This window comes from Molossus molossus, unplaced genomic scaffold (genome assembly GCF_014108415.1).
Source record: "Molossus molossus isolate mMolMol1 unplaced genomic scaffold, mMolMol1.p scaffold_m16_p_11, whole genome shotgun sequence".
Lineage (NCBI taxonomy): Eukaryota > Metazoa > Chordata > Mammalia > Chiroptera > Molossidae > Molossus > Molossus molossus.
The window spans coordinates 81077565-81095076 of record NW_023425346.1 but is presented as its reverse complement, the minus strand read 5'-3'; the positions used below and the strand labels follow the sequence as shown (position 1 = coordinate 81095076).

Below are 17512 nucleotides of genomic sequence, written 5' to 3'. Positions count from 1 at the left end.
TTTCCTTAAAATCTAAAGCTGTTCTTAAAATCTATTTCCAGTTTGACAGTAACCTTTCTTCATGGGCAGACCATAACAGGATTAGGATTCTTTCCAGAAAGGGGGTCAGTTATACTTAAGTTGTATTTAACCCCCCAGTGATCTCTGCCTTTATTTGCACTGTGACAAACAGTTGTGCCATGCCTTTCTGGACAGTCAGTAGGTTTTATTTACATTGCTTTGAGAAAAGGAGACAAAGGACATCCCTTTACAATTGTGCCAGCAATCTCAGTTTCGAGGGAAACACATGTATAACACGCAATTTTATATATAAGGAAACAATGACCTATACAGACAAAAACATATAAATATGCAGATAAGTAGACACATAAAGACAAAGTGCCTATGAAGTCTCCTGAAGTACAAATTTATCAACTGACCACCAGACACACAGCTTAGACCTGTAACGGAGAGAAATCATTATGAGCCTGGAAAAAAAAAAATTAAAATACCACTGTCACTCACATGGAAAAAATAGAAAATAGAAAACAATAATCACCGGAAAACCTGGGTCTTGTAAAGATTTCTTTCCATCAGAAGATGCAGAAACATTCCCCCCCTGGTGCAAATGAAAACGTTTCTCAAGCACCCCCGTTTCTGGCCCGCTCTGCCCCGGGCGCCGGTGCGGACGGCAGGTGTGGACTTTCTCCCAGGGACGAGAAGTAGAAATCTGTACTTTATCGGGCGCGGGTGCACTTTTCCCCCCGGCCCCCCTTCCCTCTGCCTCCAAGATGGTAGGAAAGTTGTCGTTTCGGAGGGCCGAGGAGCGGCTCTCTGGTGTTATGTCCTCGCAGTGCCTGTAGTGGTGCTGTAGGAGGCTGCTGCCTCTTCTTGTGCAGCCCCGGCAGCCCTGCCTTCTTGGCTGGAGAGTATATTCAGGGATTTCCCCTTAATAATCACCGACCCTGGGAGCACTTTTTAGTTTCCAAAATAAAAATATGATCCTCACCCCTCTTGCTTGACAGGGAAAGGCTCTCGCCGGAGCCCAGTGGGGAGCAGTAGCAGCGGCAGCCGAGCTTCCTAGTCCATTGCCAGCGCCTCTCACTCTGATCTGTCAGCCCAGCCGAGGGGAAAGGGGGGAAGGAGAAAAAAAAAAAAAAGCAGCTGAAAGGTAAGCAGAGGCGGCCCCAGGCCCGGCCCACATCCCCGGGCTCCCGTAGGGCGGCGGGCTGGGACGCGCAGGCAGGGCGGGCGGCGAGCGCGGTTACGTGAGGCCGGGGATTCGCCGGCCCGCGCCAGGCCCCGGACAGAGAATGAAAGGGTGAGAGGAGCCGGCGCCGGGGTGGCGGGGGCTGGGGACCTGCGGGCCTCGGGGACGCCCGCGGGCGGCGACGGCGGGCGGGCGGACGGGGTCCAGCCGAGGCCGGAGCGGGGCGAGCGGCGCGGCCTGCGCGGGCCAGGGTGGGGGTGTGGGGCGGGGGGTGCCGGCTAGGCCTCGGGCCGGCGGGCCCCGCGGCGACCGCGCCCTGCCCCCGCGCCCGGGCCTCCCCGCGCCCCCTCGGGCCCTCCGGGGCCTCCGGGCGGGACGGCGGCGCTGTGGGGCCGAGACCTGCGCCGGCCGGGAGATTCCCCCGCGGGGCGGTAGGCCCGGGTTGCCGGGACAGGGGCGTCAGGGCCTAGGAGTGGGGAACGGGCGCCCACGCACGGGCGCCCACCCACCCCTTCCCCCGGGTCTCCCGCGACGCCCCCTCCCCCATCCGGTAATAGTTGAATTTATTTATCCCCCTCCTCCGCGCTCCGGGCGGCCGGGCCGGGGCGGGGCAGGCGGCCTGGCGGGCGTGGGGTGGGGTGGTGGGGCGGTGAGGAGTCAGGTGCAGCCGCGGCCCGGAAAGTTTCCTTTTAGGCCCGAATGGGGGGCTGCCCTCCTTTCGGGGAGCCCTGGTGCTAGCGCTCGCGACCCCCGAGGGCGTAGGGGAGAGCACTCGGCTATTTTGAAACTCTTTGCCAGTTCCTGTCCGTTGAAGGTACTCCGCCCCTGCACCCCTCGCCCGCGCCCCACCCCGCTCCCCGGCGAGCCCTTCCCGGGCGGCGAACTCCAGCCCCTTCCCCGGAGCCCGGGCTGGGGCAGGGCCGGGCCTTCCGTCTGGAAAAGTTTTCCAAGGATTTTTCGTAGCTTAGTTGGTGACGGGTTTTTGCGGTGGGAAGGGAGGAGGTAAATTCAGGTGGTGTTTCTGTCGGTGCAGGCTTTCCTGGTCGCCTTTCCAGCCTCGCCCCGGACACCCGGCCGCTCGCTGCCGGTCCAGCACCCCCACCCCGTCCACCCCGGGCGCGGGCAGGCGGGCGGGCGGTCCCGGGCCCCGCGGGACAGCCCTGCAGGGGGGCAGCGGCGCGGAGGGCACTGCCACCCCGAGGGGCTGGGTTTCTGGGGCAGCCCCCAGATGCAGGAGTTTCCTGTCCTGTTCGGTCACTGTCCGGGGAAACGAGCATGTGAACAGCCCGAGGGGGGCACCCTGGTTGTCAGCGCGCCCGGACGCACTAAAAATTAGGAGGGAGAGGAGGTGGGGTGGGCAGGGCAGCTCCTGAAACACGGTTCGAGGATCCGTGGTTGATTTATTCTGATAATAAGTACTTATATTTATGTGCTATCTTATTATTTTCGACCTCGGCAATAGAAAAATGGGGATTTTAAGGAAATTGGTTCTTGCTGCAACTCAGAAGGGTCTGTGAAGAGCCCTCAGGGAGCTGAGCGGAGCTGACATCGTGTTTTCTGTGTGTGTGTGCTTTCTGGGTTTGAACGGATTCGATTTGAGCTGTATTTTGGTGCCACGAGCTCTGAAAGTTGTTTGTTGATAAGTTGAAAACTTAACTTTCCAAATCCCGACGTCCTGGTTTTCAGGGATGGGATGTTTCCTGCGGCTACACTTAACCTCCCCTGGCTGTTCTTTAGTATGGAAGTTGGTATGTTAATGTACCCTGCCCCCCACTGCCAGCCTCCGGTGTGGGCATGTGTGGGGAGGTTATTTTTCCTTTCATTTGTTCTTTTCCCCCTTCCCATTTTAGTGGACCTGGGACAGGATGTTGCGTGTGTGTACGTGTGCCCTGGCTGGCAGAGGTGTTCCACATTCTCAGCACCCTACCAGGCACACTTACCCCCTGAAGAGCGGGTACTTGCTAACCCATGACTTGGTCGGTGCTGACTACTGTCAGGTGTGGAAGTGAGACTCCTCTGTGATTCTTACTACGTGTCTTTTCCTTTTGTCTGAGTAAATAAAACTCCTGTTTTTCTGTAGTGATAGATAGCCGGCCATTTAGCATTGTTCTTAACAAAGACTTGATATTTGAGATTATATGGGTTTCATACAATAAATGCAAATTACATTTAATGGTGGTTTAACTTTATTGATTAATTGAAATTGCTTATTGACTTGGATGTTTTTATATACTGTGTACTCAAAATTGTTACTTCTATGGTAGTTTGTCATTTATAGGGCATACTGGTTGGAAGAAATCCTTCAATATTTTATGGTTTAAAAAAATCTCTTTGCCTCATAATTTGATACTTTAGAGATACAGTTTTAATTTCACATTCCTAAGCTTTTAAAAAACTATATATACAAATTCCAAAAGTTGTGTACTTTTTCCACCCTGACCCAAACATATATTAATTTTCTAATCTAATAGCCTCAAGGGCTTCTTTATTCCTGAATGGTGGGGTTTGTTATTTTCTTTTTCTTTTTTTAATTTTTTTTTTCCTTTATTGATTTCAGAGAGAGAGAGAGGAAATGAGAGGGAGAGAGAGATAGAAACATCAATGAGAGAGAACATCAACAGGCCGCCTCCTGCATGCCCCCCACTGGGGATCGGGCCCACTACCTGGGCATGTGTCCTGACCAAGAATCGAATCTGAGACCTCTTTGGTGCATGGCTCCAAGCTCAACCATTGAGCCACACAGGCCAGACAGGGTTTGTTACTTTCAAAAGCTACATTTTATTTGAAACCAATAAGAAACTTAAGGACAAGTATGGAATTAGTTTTAAGTTGCTCTGGTGAGATACTTTTTTACTCTTAAATATTTAGTTTCAAAAGTAGGTATTTATTCTGATTTATAAGTCTGACACAATTTTTTCTTATCTCTGAAAGATTGTAGAAGTAAATTTGTATACCCTACCCCAACTATTTTTCTCAGCAAATCATGTCATTGCTGTTTTTAGAGAAATGAAATTTTGGTTTAGATGGATTTCAGAATTTCTCAGTCAGAGCATCCAGAATTAAGCAAGTCATTTAAAAAAATTCCGATCCGTTCATTCTTATCTGAGATGTTCCCCCAGGGTTAGCAGCTCTCACTGTCCAGGTTTGGGACAATAGTTATGGATAATGAGAGGCCATTTATTTCTGAATACAGTTAACAGTATTCTTGGACCTGTAACCCAGTCTCTCCCCACACACTTGGTAACTTGTAAGCAATAGGTAGATAGGTGAGAATGGGTTGGAAGCAGCAAATTGTCCCCAGTGCGGATACTCCACTGCATATACAATGGAGTCCCATCCAAGCCCATTTTATTTATGCTAATGTAACTCTGTTTGTCCCAGAGCTCTGACTGTAATGCTGATTTTAGACAATAATTCTGGCTATTTTGAGACACTTTACAAAGATACTCTCCACTAAAAGTTAATGTTAAAATCTAGAGCCTCTCTCTCTTTTCCCTCTTTGCACTTAAGATGTCAGGCTACTTGGTTCTGATTGTTTTATATATATATATATATATTTTTTATCCTCACCCGAGGATATTTTTTTCCATTTTTTGTACAGATAGAGTGGGAGGGAGAGAGAGGAAGGGAGAGAGAGAGAGAAACATCGACGTGAAGGGACACATCGAGTGGCTGCCACCCGCACGACCAACCAGGGCCGGGGACAAACTGCAACCGAAGTACGTGCCCTTAGCGGGAACCGAACCCGGGTCTCTCCGGACCGCAGGCCGACGCTCTAACCACTGAGCCAAACTGGCCAGGGTGGTTCTGATTGTTTAAGACAGCTTTTCGGTTCAGTTTTATTTGTGGCATGACATCCTACATATAGTCAGACACATTTGGACTAGGCTTTGGGGTCTCATCCCAGCTCTTCTACTGGATGGGTTACTTCATCTTTGGTTTCTTTATTTGTAAAATGGAAATAGCACTTTTTGAGGTAAGGATTAGGCAAGATAGCCCATGTGCTTGGGTCTTAGTCAGTGCTCCTTAAATATTAATTCCTCTAGCCCACCTTACCTTTCTGTTAGCATCATCTAAATACCATTTTGTTTGTTTGCGTTTTTTCTGACTAAAAGTAATACATTCTCATATTCATTCCACACTGATCTGTTTATCCCAGGAGATAACCATTGTTAATATTTTGATGTGTTTTCTTTGTTTTGTATGATTTTGTGGCATACGATATAAACATAATCTTAGGATTTTCCACTTAACAATGTTGTGTAGTTTTTTGTTGGTTAAAGCTTGGGCTCTGGAGTCAAACTGGCCTTGAATCCTACCTTTGTGATTTGGACAAATTACTTAATTTCATTCTCAGTTTCTTCATCTGTCAGCGAAGGTGATAATAATACCTTATTTCATAGGGTTGCTGTGATGATTAAATGAGGACTTGCACATAATGGTGCCTGGTGCATGGTCTTTAGATATTCTTTTCCTCTAAAGAGTTTCAGTATTCTCCATGTGAATTTTTCCAAGGTGAATGAGTTTTGATTCAGTATATACTAATAATACTGGTGACTATTGAGTACAGATAGAATGTTATAATTACCTTCATGGGGCAAATATATATTTTTGTATCAGTAGAAAATGAGCTGTATATTCATAAAAACTTTCAGCAGCTTGATGTAAGTCTAGTCTCTGCTGCTGAATTCTGTGAGTTGGCAAATGTAAAGGAGTGCTAAGTATACCAGTGGGCAAAGAAGGTGGGTTTACTTCTAGCTCATCCTGTAAAACTCTTAAAGTTGTGTGTGGCCTCACCTTGGGAGGGTGGGATGTTTACCTAGGCCTTGCTAGGAGTTGCTGAAGCCTGTGCTGTTTCCATTTAACTGTGGGCCCTGTAATCCAAAAACACATTCTCTGTCCTTGAGGAGTTTTTAGTCTAGTGGAGAAGGAAAAAACTCTGACATTTACAACCTTGAATGATAAGGGATAGATCTCCTGGAGGCCTGGAGGTTCCCTATTTATTCTGGCTGCCCTGGGGCAGCCCTTAAAGTAAGGACTTTCCAGGGGTGTTTCTGCCCTAAGCAAATGGAAGAGTTTTAGAAAGGCATTTCTGAAGGTGGGACCTGAAAGTATGAATAAATGCCTGAAGACAGAGAGTATTCTGTGTCTCGAATTGTAGGAGTTGTAGGAATAGCAATAAATAGTGCAAGAGGGAGAGGTCAGTCTGGCCAGAAGCTAAGTTTATGTGTTAGGCTAAGAAGTTTAGATTCCTTTTACAGTTTTAAGCAGACCCTGATGGCCTTTGGCCAAATAAATTTTCTGTGTTTTAGAGGATTTGAGATGTACAAAGGTGGAATAAAGGAGAGCAAGATTGGAATTAGACCAGTGAGAGAGCTGCTGAGACGAGATTAAGGTTTGAACTGTGGTGATGGCAGTGACAATGGACGTGGAGAGAAGTGGAGAGGTTGGTTACAGAGGTAAATTGATTGCCTAGGTTGACCTGATGTAGATTTGGGAATCTTCCTTGTATAGATGACAGCTGAAGCTGTAGAAGAAAAATTTGGCTTAGTCAGTGGTTCTTAGTTTTCTTTGAGAAGCTGATGAACCTTATGGCTTGTCCAGAAAAATGCATTTATTCATATTCACAATTTGGTACATTTGGTTTGAAACCTGAGATAATAATCTAATTTTGGGATAGATGTAGAGTAGAAATTAAAATAAAAGCTTATAGAAGTGTCTTTTTTTTTTTTTTAATATGTTTTTTATTTTTTTACTTTTTAGAGAGAGGGAGGTAGAAACATCAGTGTGAGGGAGAAGGATCCAGCCCACAACCTGGGCATGTGCCCTGACCAGGAATCGAACTGGGACCTCTCAGTCCATGGGACGACACTCAGTCCACTGAGCCACACTGGCCAGGCAAAAGTGTCTTGTTTGATTCATACTTTTTGTGTTTGTGCCATTTCATAGATGAGGGAACAGATATATAAAATTTATCAAGGTCGTACATTTTGTATTTTAACAGTTTTCATGAGCTGTTGACATGAAAAAAATTAGAATATTTTGTGGGATTATTTGAATTTAGCTCTTTTGAAAAAAATTTTTTAAATTGCACCCATTTTTAAAAATCAGTCCCCTTTAGATGAGCAAAGTTTGCCAAAATCTGCCCCTGGCCAACCCTGGTGGCCTATGTAAGGTATTTCATCTTGCATCCCATAAAATAAGGTAAAGAACATTTTGGGGAACATTGACACTTGAATGTGGGGGCAAGAGGAATTAATCCACTGACTGAGCAGCCAGAAAGATTTTCAGGAAAGAGAAAGTGGTCAACAGAGTCAAATGCTACAGAGAGGTCAAGTAAGATAAGGATGGAACAGTGTATGTAGAGTTTAGCTACAAAAAGGCCATTAGTTTCAGATTCTTCGAACAAAAGAACTTTGAGAATTATAGTGACAACTTTTTCTTCTTGTACAGCAGTATAGGGTTTTTATAACAATTGAGAGTGACTATGGCATGGACAGGAACTCAAGGCATTTGTTATAAAGGATGATGTACTGGAGCTAATAACCAAGTTAAGCACTGCTTATTCTGCTAGTATTTTCCATCACAAGAACATCAGTGTATAGATGCTGTATAGGATGTACACAGTATTTTGAGTATTAGATTTTTAATATGGATTATAGGGAAGAATTCTCAGTGGATTCTGTTAGCATAGCCTCAAGAAGGTGGGAGGGCCTGACTTAATCGAGAAATCCACTGTGCCATTCAGAAAACCACTAGTAGCTAGAGAGTGTATTTTAGCTCTGCAGATTGTAGATTAAAATAATACTAATAAACTACTACTTACAGCTTCTAATAGTAGTTAACATTAAGTGATTACTATGTGCTGGGTACCATGCTAAGCACAGTCCCATGAAATGCCTAATTTAATTCTAAAAGACTCAATGAGGTACATACTATTACAGTCTTTACATATGAGAAAATGAAACCTAAATAACTTGCCCAAAGTCATAGACCTAGTAATTAGGAGAACCAGAGTTGAGCACCAACTCTGATACCCACTAGAACAATTAAGTGCTCTCAACTTCTGCATAAACTCTACCTTTCTGATAAATCAGGTGAGGAACTCAACTACCTTAAAGGCCATTTAAATTTAAACTCATAATGCAAACTTATTTGTCCAGTGCAGTTTAGCACAGAATAGACATTCAATAAGCATTTATTTTTAAATATTCTAGTTTGAATATTATACTGAATATTGTTTATATTTTTGAATGCTAGGCAGTTTTTCTTCACATCAACTGACTTTTTGTTGTTGGTACGTGCCCCTAGCGGGAACCGAACCCGGGACTCTCCGGTCCACAGGCCGACGCTCCAACCGCTGAGCCAAACCTGCCATGGCCATTGGTTGATTTTTATTATTATTATTTTTCCTTTATTGATTTCAAAGAGAGAGGAAGGGAGAGGGAGAGAGAGATGGAAACATCGATAAGAGAGAACATTGATTGGCTGCCTCCTGCATGCCCCTCATGTGGGTATTTGGCCCACAACCTGGGCATATGTCCTGACCGGGAATTGAACTGGTGACCTCTTGGTGCATGGGTTGACGCTCAACCAACCACTGAGCCACACCGGCTGGGTAATTTTTATTATTTTTAATTTTATTGCTTTTCATATTAATATTTGGATGTTAGTTTAAAAAAATTAATATGCTCATCTGTTTAGTATTTTATTACATTTTTTTGCTCTATGAATTTGAATTAAAACTCTTCAAAAAAAGCTTAATGGGTGGGAAGCTTATTTTTAAGACTTTAAAGTATGCAGCTCTGGGATAAGTAAATATTCTTTTCATTTGTATTAAATATATAGAAAACTAGAATTTAGATTAATGCTGGATTAAAAAAATTGTAAGGTATGTTATAGGTCTAGGCTCATAAAAGGAGGTAGAATATAAAATTACAGGTGTCAATTAGGGGAAAACGCTGTGGCAGTGAAATGAACATGCTTCTGAAACATGAGACTCAAAAGAACAGTAATGACACACAGAGATTCCACATGGAGGTGATGCAGCAGCAGTCCCAAAGAGAGTAATGTTCATATTTTTTTCAAATTGGTTTATGGTTGCTGCTGGAAGACTGAAAGGGCTGTAGGTTGCTTTTGTTAAAAGCTTATCTTTCTTACTTTCCTCCCTGCTGATATCTTATTCCTCTGTATTTGGAAGATGAAAGAAACTATAGAAAGGAGTTGTTTTATTTTCCAGTTAAACTCAGCATATAATATCAAAGAGGATTTTTTTAATAAGATTTTACAACTAACCATATTTTTAACTCTTGAATTCCAGTATATGGATATGTATTCCATGGAGAGATATTCCTTCTGTGAGACTATTCTCAGTAATCGTTCTTTTTTCTTTTTGGTAATAAATGAATAAGGGTGTATATTCTGCTGCCACTCTAAAGTACTTAATTACCTGCATTCTCCTCCTAAGGGAGCATAGATCCCTTATGTTCTGAGCAAGTTATTTCCATAGCTGAAGATAATAATTTGCTATAGTTTTAATAAATTGAGTCTGTTTAGGATTCTTTCCCTTCTACTTTTAAATGATATACATCATGTGTTAAAAGGTAGAGCTTAGTCCTGCCTTTGTGGTTGGTTCAGTGGATTGAACATCAGCTCTTGGTCTGAGAGGTCCCAGTTTGATTCCTGGTCAGGGAAACCACGTGCCCTGGTTTCGGGCTGGATCCCCAGTGGAGGGTGTGCCCGAGGCAGCCGATAGATGTTTCTCTCTCACATTGATGTTTCTATCTCTCTCTCCCTTAAATATCAATAATAATAATAAAGATTTAAAAAACGGTAGAGCTTATGTGTAGTTTTTCTTTATGGATTAGACATAAGATAGTATTTCAATATTAGGGTCTATAAGAAGTTTGATTAAGATCAGGTGGACTTTATATGCTCTGTGTGTCTTCTCTCCTTTATGTCTATTTTTTTTTGTTAATTCTCACCCAAGGATATTTTTCCATTGATTTTTTTGGAGAGTGGAAGGGAGGGAGTGAGAGAGAAAGAGAAATATCGAGTGAGAAAGAGACATTGATTGGCTGCCTCCTGCAGGACCCCAACCAGGGCTGGGGATCCAACCTGCAACCGAATTGACGCTGTAACTGCTGAGCCAAACCAGCCATGGCTCTCCTTTATAGCTTACAGTGAGTGTCAAAGAATGAAGAACATGTGAACTTCACCTTTGGTGGAGTAGGGGTAAAGAATTTGAGTTGTAGGAGGTTAGATGTAAAGAATGAAAAAACTGTAGGGTCTTTTCCCTGAGATCTGCCTTAGTGCTTTTGTCATGATTTCTTCTTTAATTAAAAAATGAAAAACCTATTCAGGTAGAGAAGACAGGAGGAATAGTTGTTTCCAGTTTATATACAAAGTGATTTTGATAATAAATAATACCCAGAAAGAAGTTAGATTTCAAAGCAGAGTGCCTTTCCCCCAAACATTCTTTCCTTTTATGGTATTAAAATATATATATATATATATATAAAATATATATATATATATAATATATATATATATATTATATATATATATATTATATATATATATATATATTAATTTATTTGAGAGAGAGAAACATCAATCGACTGCCTCCTGTAGGCCTGCTACAGGGGACTAAGCCCATAACCCAGGCTTGTGATCCTGAGCAGGAATTGAACCTGCGACCCCTTGGTGCACAGGATGATGTTCAACCAACTGAGCCACTCCTGCCAGGCCACTTCCTTTCTTTTGAATGCATCTCATCTCATTGATTATAATATTCTAAGGGCAAAAATTATTCTCCTACTGTTACATCCTCTGTAGCTTCAGGGAAAATGATGGATTTTCATAAATGTTTAATAAATAAGTACTTACCATTAAAACTAGAATCATGTCAATTTAACAGTGAAAATTAATCAAATTTAGTAACTTCTTTAGTAGCGTGTTGACTCTTTAAAATAAAAAACAGAAAACTAGCCCGGCTGGTGTGGCTCAGTGGTTGAGTGTCAACCCGTGCACCAAGAGGTCGCTGGTTCTATTCCCGGTCGGGGCACATGGCCAGGTTGTGGGCCTGATCCCCAGTGAGGGGCATGCAAGAGACGGCCAGTCTATTTTCTCTCTCATCGATGTTTCTATCTCTCTCTCCCTCTCCCATCCTCTCTCTCTCAAAAACAATAAAAGGGGAAAATTTTTTAAAAAATAGAGATCTGGCTGGTTTGGCTCAGCGGTTAGAGCGTTGGCCCGTGAACCAGAGACTCTGGTTTGGTTCCCGCTAACTGCATGTACCTTGGTTGCAGTTTGTCCCCAGCCCGGGTGGCAGCCAGTCGATGTGTCTCTCTCACATCGATGTTTCTCTCTCTCTCTTCCTGCTTCTCTCCCTCCCCCTCTATCTGAAGATAAGTGCAAAAATGTCCTCGGGTGAAGATTAAAAAAAAAAAGATAGAAAATTATTACAAAGGTAATTTGTTGTAAAAGTTTTATAATACATTTGTTTTATGATTTTATTTTAGTATGCAAGGTTGGCAAAAGTAGGTTTACAGTTGTGAGTACATGAAAAGGTTATTCTTGTATTATTATTTATTAATTATTGTTTTTCATATGAACAACTATAAACCTACTTTTGCCCACACCTATATTTTACTATAAAGAATTTTACAAGATACTTCTGGTTAATGATTTCAGGATACTGACATCTCTGTTCTCTCCTCTCTAAACTAACAAAGTAATAAGGAGAATGAGAAACAAAAGAAACTCAATCTTGATAAGTAACAAAACCTTATAATCAGAATATGTGAATTAGTGCTATTAAGTACAGTGAAAATTGAACAGGGCAAGAGAGGATGATTTTCTCTGGAGAACTCAGACAGAGTGAGGGGAGCAGCTTTCTCCCCAGTAGACAGGTAGGTGACCCACTATGTGGACAAAACCAGGAACTTCATACTTGGAATGACAAAGTTAGTGTATACATTGGGCTCCCTGAGTGGCAAGAGAGGTGGGGTTGAATGACAAACTATACAGTCATGCTATTTTTGCAGGAATTTTAGAGTGGAGGGCAAACTGGCAGTAAACAGCCTTATAGCTGCCGATCTTAGTCACCTGAAGAGAAATAAAGCCTACATTATCATTCCCTAAAATCAGTTTTATATGGGCCCCTGTGAATTGGAGAGACTTGTCCAGCATTCCCTCAAGGGAAGAGTGTATAAATAAGACAACAGAAAGAGATAAGAGTGAGCTGGTGGAACCTGGTACAAAATAAAGGAGAAAAATGTAGTCTTAATAGAAATGAAGGTCACTTTAAAAGCAGCAGATATACACTATAGCTGGGTTTATTGGAGGTAAGCTTGAGAAGTTTGAGCAATTCAAAATGGAAAAGTAAAAATTAAAAAGATGAGAGCGAGAATATAGTAAATCTAGCTTACCAATAATTGATACCTCTGAAGAAGACAATATAATCATGAAGCAGAAAAAATTTTTCAAGACATTAAGTTTCCCACAATGACAGAAGACTTGAAATTCTGAAGTAGTTTCTAGTCCTTAAAAAAAAGACATTGTTAGGTCAAAATGGAAAAAAAAGCCTCATAGCCCTGGCCAGTTTGGCTCAGCAGCTGGAGTGTTGGCCTGTAGAACAGAGAGTCCCAGGTTCGGTTCCCGCTAGGGGCACATACCAAAAAAAATAAAAAAAAAAGCCTCATAAAATAAAGAGGCTAGCCTCAGGCTTTTTCATTCTAGAAGATATGGGAAAAAATATATACAGATTTAGTAGACAAAAATATATATGAACCAAGAATTTTATGTCCAGGCAGGCTATAGTTTATATTATCAATTGACATATATTTCTAAACAGAAAACCATGGCTTAGATTCCATAAGTCAGCCTTGGGTCTCAGGGGTAGGGGGAAGAGTGGATAGAGAAGAGAGGTGACTGTGTTATAAAAAATTGAATCAGAGGTGAATTGAAAACTAAATTAAAAGGATTAATGGTTAGCACTGAATAAATTTAAATATAGAACCAACATTAAAATGTTATAAACTATGGCAATGTAGAAATAATAACAAGGAAAAAATACTGTGGGACGGATAGTTTAAAAAAATGGAAATTTTTCTCATTCACAACATGAGTCAATCATGACTAATGCTAAGTATACTAATTTTCATAGTGTGCAATAAAGAAATGTTATCTAAAAATCAGATTAAATCATTCAAGAAAACGAGACTATATAATAAAATATGTAATAAAAAGATAAGAATTTAAAGCTAAAAGCAATGTAAAGAAATAATATAAAATTAAGATGAAATATTTGCCATATAAGTAAATATAAAATTGTAAGTCGGATGAACCCATTTATTAAAAGAAAATAACAGAGCAAAAAAGTCAAACTAATTAAGAGGTGCCATCTAAAATGTAACTCGCAGATAATATTTTAGTAAATATTTCAGGCTTTGCAGTCATATAATCTCTGTTGCAACTATTCAGCTCTACTGTGACAGCATGAAAGCAGCCATAGACAACATGTAAATGGATTAACAGGATAGTGTTCCAATAAAACTTTATTTACCAAAATAGTCAGTGGGCCAAATTTGTCCTGTCAGCCAGTTTTCTGACCCATGATTTAAAGTGCCTCAGAAAACTTGATGGTAAAAGGATAGGCAAAGAATTGGCAAATTCAGACCAAAAAATGAGAGTCCAAGTGTTTGTGTCAGATACTGCTGAATTCAAGACAAAAATCATCACTTGAGTTACTTTTCCTAATTATGAAGAGTGATAATCTAGTGGTTATGAATCTCATATATGACATGGCTTTAAAATTTATAAAACAAAAAATATAAGGAGAAACAGACAAATCAGATTATAGTGGGGGATTTTGACTTACCTCCTTCAGCTCCCCAAAGAGCAAGCAGACAGAATAAGTAATAACAGTGGACATTAATACCATGATATATGCTATAACAGACAACATACCCTAGAAACAATGAATGTGCTTTCTCAAGAATCCCTGTTAGGCCCCAAAGAAAATGGTCAAATCCAAAAAGCAGAAATATATGCAGATATGCTTTTTAGTCTTAATTAGAACTACAACAAGGAAAACATAAAACTTTACCATCTGAAAAAATTAAATTCTTGGGTCAAAGGAGAAATTAAAATATCAAATCCAAATCAACTAGAAAGTACTGATAATCAAAATTCTGTGTACTAGTACCTTTGAGATATGGCTAAAGCAGTATTCAGGAAGATTCATATATTACTAAGCAAGAAAAAATGAAAATAGAGTAATTCAGCCCAAGAAGTTACAAAAAATAATAAATGGAAAAAAAGCAGAAAAGTATAATTAGCCCTGGCCAGTGTGGCTCCATTGGTTGGGTATCGTCCCATGCACAGAAAGGTTGCCAGTTGCAGATTTGATTCCTGGTCAGGGCACATGCTCAGGTTTCCAGCTCTATCTCCTGGTGGGGGGTATGCAGGAAGCAGCCAATCAGTGTTTCATACTCACATCGATGTTTCTTTCTCTCTCCCTCTCCCTTCCTCTCTCTCTAAAACTTAAAAAAACAAACAAAATAAAAGCAGAAATTTATTAATTAGAAAATATACATGGAGATACTAAAAACGCTAAAAGATCTTGGTTGGGTTTTTTTTAGAGGCTATTGGTAAAAATGTGAAACAGATAAACCCTATTGAACCTGTCATGAGCAAAGGGAGAAAGCACAAGTATCACATATGTGAATACACAGAATATGAAAATAAATCACATATATTTAGGAAATTAAATGTAAGAGGTCACATTGCTAAATTGTATGCAGATAAATGTGAAAACCTGATTCACTACCAAAAAGCACTACTAAGCCCAGGCAACCTTCTAAGGAACATGAGAACTTCAGTGCTTTTTAACTTGCTCAAGAACACAGAAAAAGAGAGTGATTTTCCAAATTATATTTTGAAATATTACATTGATACCAAATTCTTGCAAAGCACACAAACAGAAAACTAGACCATTCTAATAATACAACAATCTTAAATATTAGCAAGTATAGCCCTGGCTGGTTTGGCTTAGTGGTTAGAATGTCGGCCTGCAGACCAGAGTCCCAGGTTTGATTCTGGCCGAGGGCACGTACCTTGGTTGCGGTTCATCCCTGGCCCTGGTTGGGGTCGTGTGGGTGGCAATCAATTGATGTGTCTCTCTTACATCGATGTTTCTCTCTCTGTCTCTCTCCCTCCCTCCCACTCTGTCTGAAGATAAATGTAAAATATATATATACACACACACACATATATATATATATATACACACACACCCTCAAGTGAGGATTAAAAATAATATTAGCAACTTTAATTCAGCAGCAATAATACATAATGACCATGTAGCTATCATCCTAGGATTATAAGTTTAGTATCAGGAAATACACCATTAAAAAGTATGAAAGAGAAAAGTGATCATCTCTCCAGGAGCTGAAAAAGAATTTGGTAAAATTAACCATTAATTATTTTTTCTTTTACTGATTTTTAGTAAGGAAGGGAGGGGGAGAGAGAGATAGAAACATTGATGAGAGAGAACATTGATTGGCCGCCTCCTGCATGCCCCTAACTGGGGATTTGGCCCACAACCTGGGCATGTGCCCTGACCGGGAATTGAACCGGTGACCTCTTGGTGCATGGGTTGACGCTCAGTCACTAAGCCACACCTGCTGGGCTAACCATTAATTTTGAGTTCTTTTTTTAAAAAACAACTCTTAATGAAATAGAACTCGATACTTCCTTAACATAATAGGAAATACATCATGTTACAAGTCAGCATTATTGCCTTGGCTGGTGTGGCTCAGTTGGTTGGATGTCATCCTGTGTACTGAAAGGTTGCTGTGTTTGTGTTCAATTCCTGGTCTGGGTACATGCCCCGATTGTGGGGTCGATCATTGGTAGGATAGCGTGTGCAGGAGGCAGCCCATTGATGTTTTGCTCCCACATCAATATCACCTCCCACCCCACTCCTTCTCTCCTTTCTTCTCTAAAAATAAATTTTTTTAAAAAAAGTCAGTGTTATTCCTACCACTGACTCAAAACAGTCTCATTTAAAGTTAGGAGTAACAGTGGTTGCCATTATTACTAGCATTGTACCTGTAGTTGTGGCCAATTCAATAAGAAAAAAATGTGTAAAACTTGAAAAGAAAGGGAAAATCAATTGACAGATACAATTGCATACCTGGAATATGTCAGTTAAAGGGTAAACATTGCTCTTCATATCCCTCCATGTCTGCCCTCAGATGTCTTTCTGTGATTTACAAAATATTATCATACATATAGATATATAGGCTGCCGGCTTCATAATGGCAATGAAATTGATTCTGTAAATTACTTTTTTTTCTCTTATATCCAATGTATTTTTTTCTGAAGTTATTGTAGATTTACTTAATCTATGAAGGATTTATGTTTGCCAGGTGGGTGAGCAGGCCAGAGTGTAAAAATGAAACAGCATGTGTTTTCTTAGAAATCTATCCTGTCCTGAACATCCAGACATTCGGGGCAACTAAATTCAAATGTTGAATCCAGCTTTTCTTCCTTGCACCCTAATAAAGTGAAAAGGGAAAGCTGTTATTTTTGTTTTATGTTGGTATATTATTTGGTTTACTCAGTAATGAATATGATTTTTATTAACCAAGCTAGTAGTTCAGGTTTTTTTTTCCTACCAGAGTAAGTGAAATACTTCTTAAAGGTAATACAGAGTCTCTACTTTTGTCATTTGCAGGTAGAGTATAGTAGTAATAAGAATTAACACTTATGGATAATTTTCATTTGTTCATTGTTTAACATGTATGAGGCACAGTACTCAGTGTGCTGCATGCTCTGTTATCATTTGATCCTTGGAGCAGCCTAATAATAACATAGCTACTGTTTTTATCCCTATTTTACAGATGAGAAAACTGAGGTTAAATGACTTGTTCAAGGTAACAAAATAAGTCCAGATTCTGGACTTGAACAAATGTATCTGATGACTCCACAAGCATTTATGTATCTTGTCATTCACTGGTACAAAGAATTTCCTATTGAGTTTAGTAAAGGAGAGAGTATTTCTTGAGTTTTTCTGTAGCTGGTATCTAAGCTGTTTCATCAGCCATGTGCGTGACTTTTGGAGTGTGGAGAAAGTGTGTTAGACCACATCAACCCACTATAATCCTGACTTGACAATTTAGTTGATTCAATTTCATTGTAGACTGTGTGATGTTATTATGCATAAGTACTACTGCTGGAACTTTTGTCTTTAGAGAGGTAGTGAATATTGTATCATTTCTGTCTTCCATTTTCTTACTAAACCCCAAAGACTCA

The 17512-nt window shown here is 40.8% G+C and overlaps 1 protein-coding gene across 11 annotated transcripts in view; it reads left to right on the top strand.

Annotated features, from left to right (window-relative positions):
- The first annotated feature begins 951 nt into the window (after nucleotides 1-951).
- INO80D (INO80 complex subunit D) overlaps nucleotides 952-17512 on the top strand; it is a 75394-nt gene continuing 58833 nt past the window's right edge. For 2 of the 11 annotated variants that reach the window (XM_036253753.1, XM_036253752.1), the window contains exons 1-2: nucleotides 5785-6635; nucleotides 17101-17133. The gene's annotated coding sequence lies outside the window, so the exon portion shown is untranslated. Of the gene's footprint in view, nucleotides 1151-1280; nucleotides 1301-1873; nucleotides 2004-2548; nucleotides 3187-5784; nucleotides 6649-16509; nucleotides 17134-17512 lie in introns of those variants that run through there. The other 9 variants (XM_036253743.1, XM_036253744.1, XM_036253745.1 and 6 more) reach the window with 9 other exon arrangements.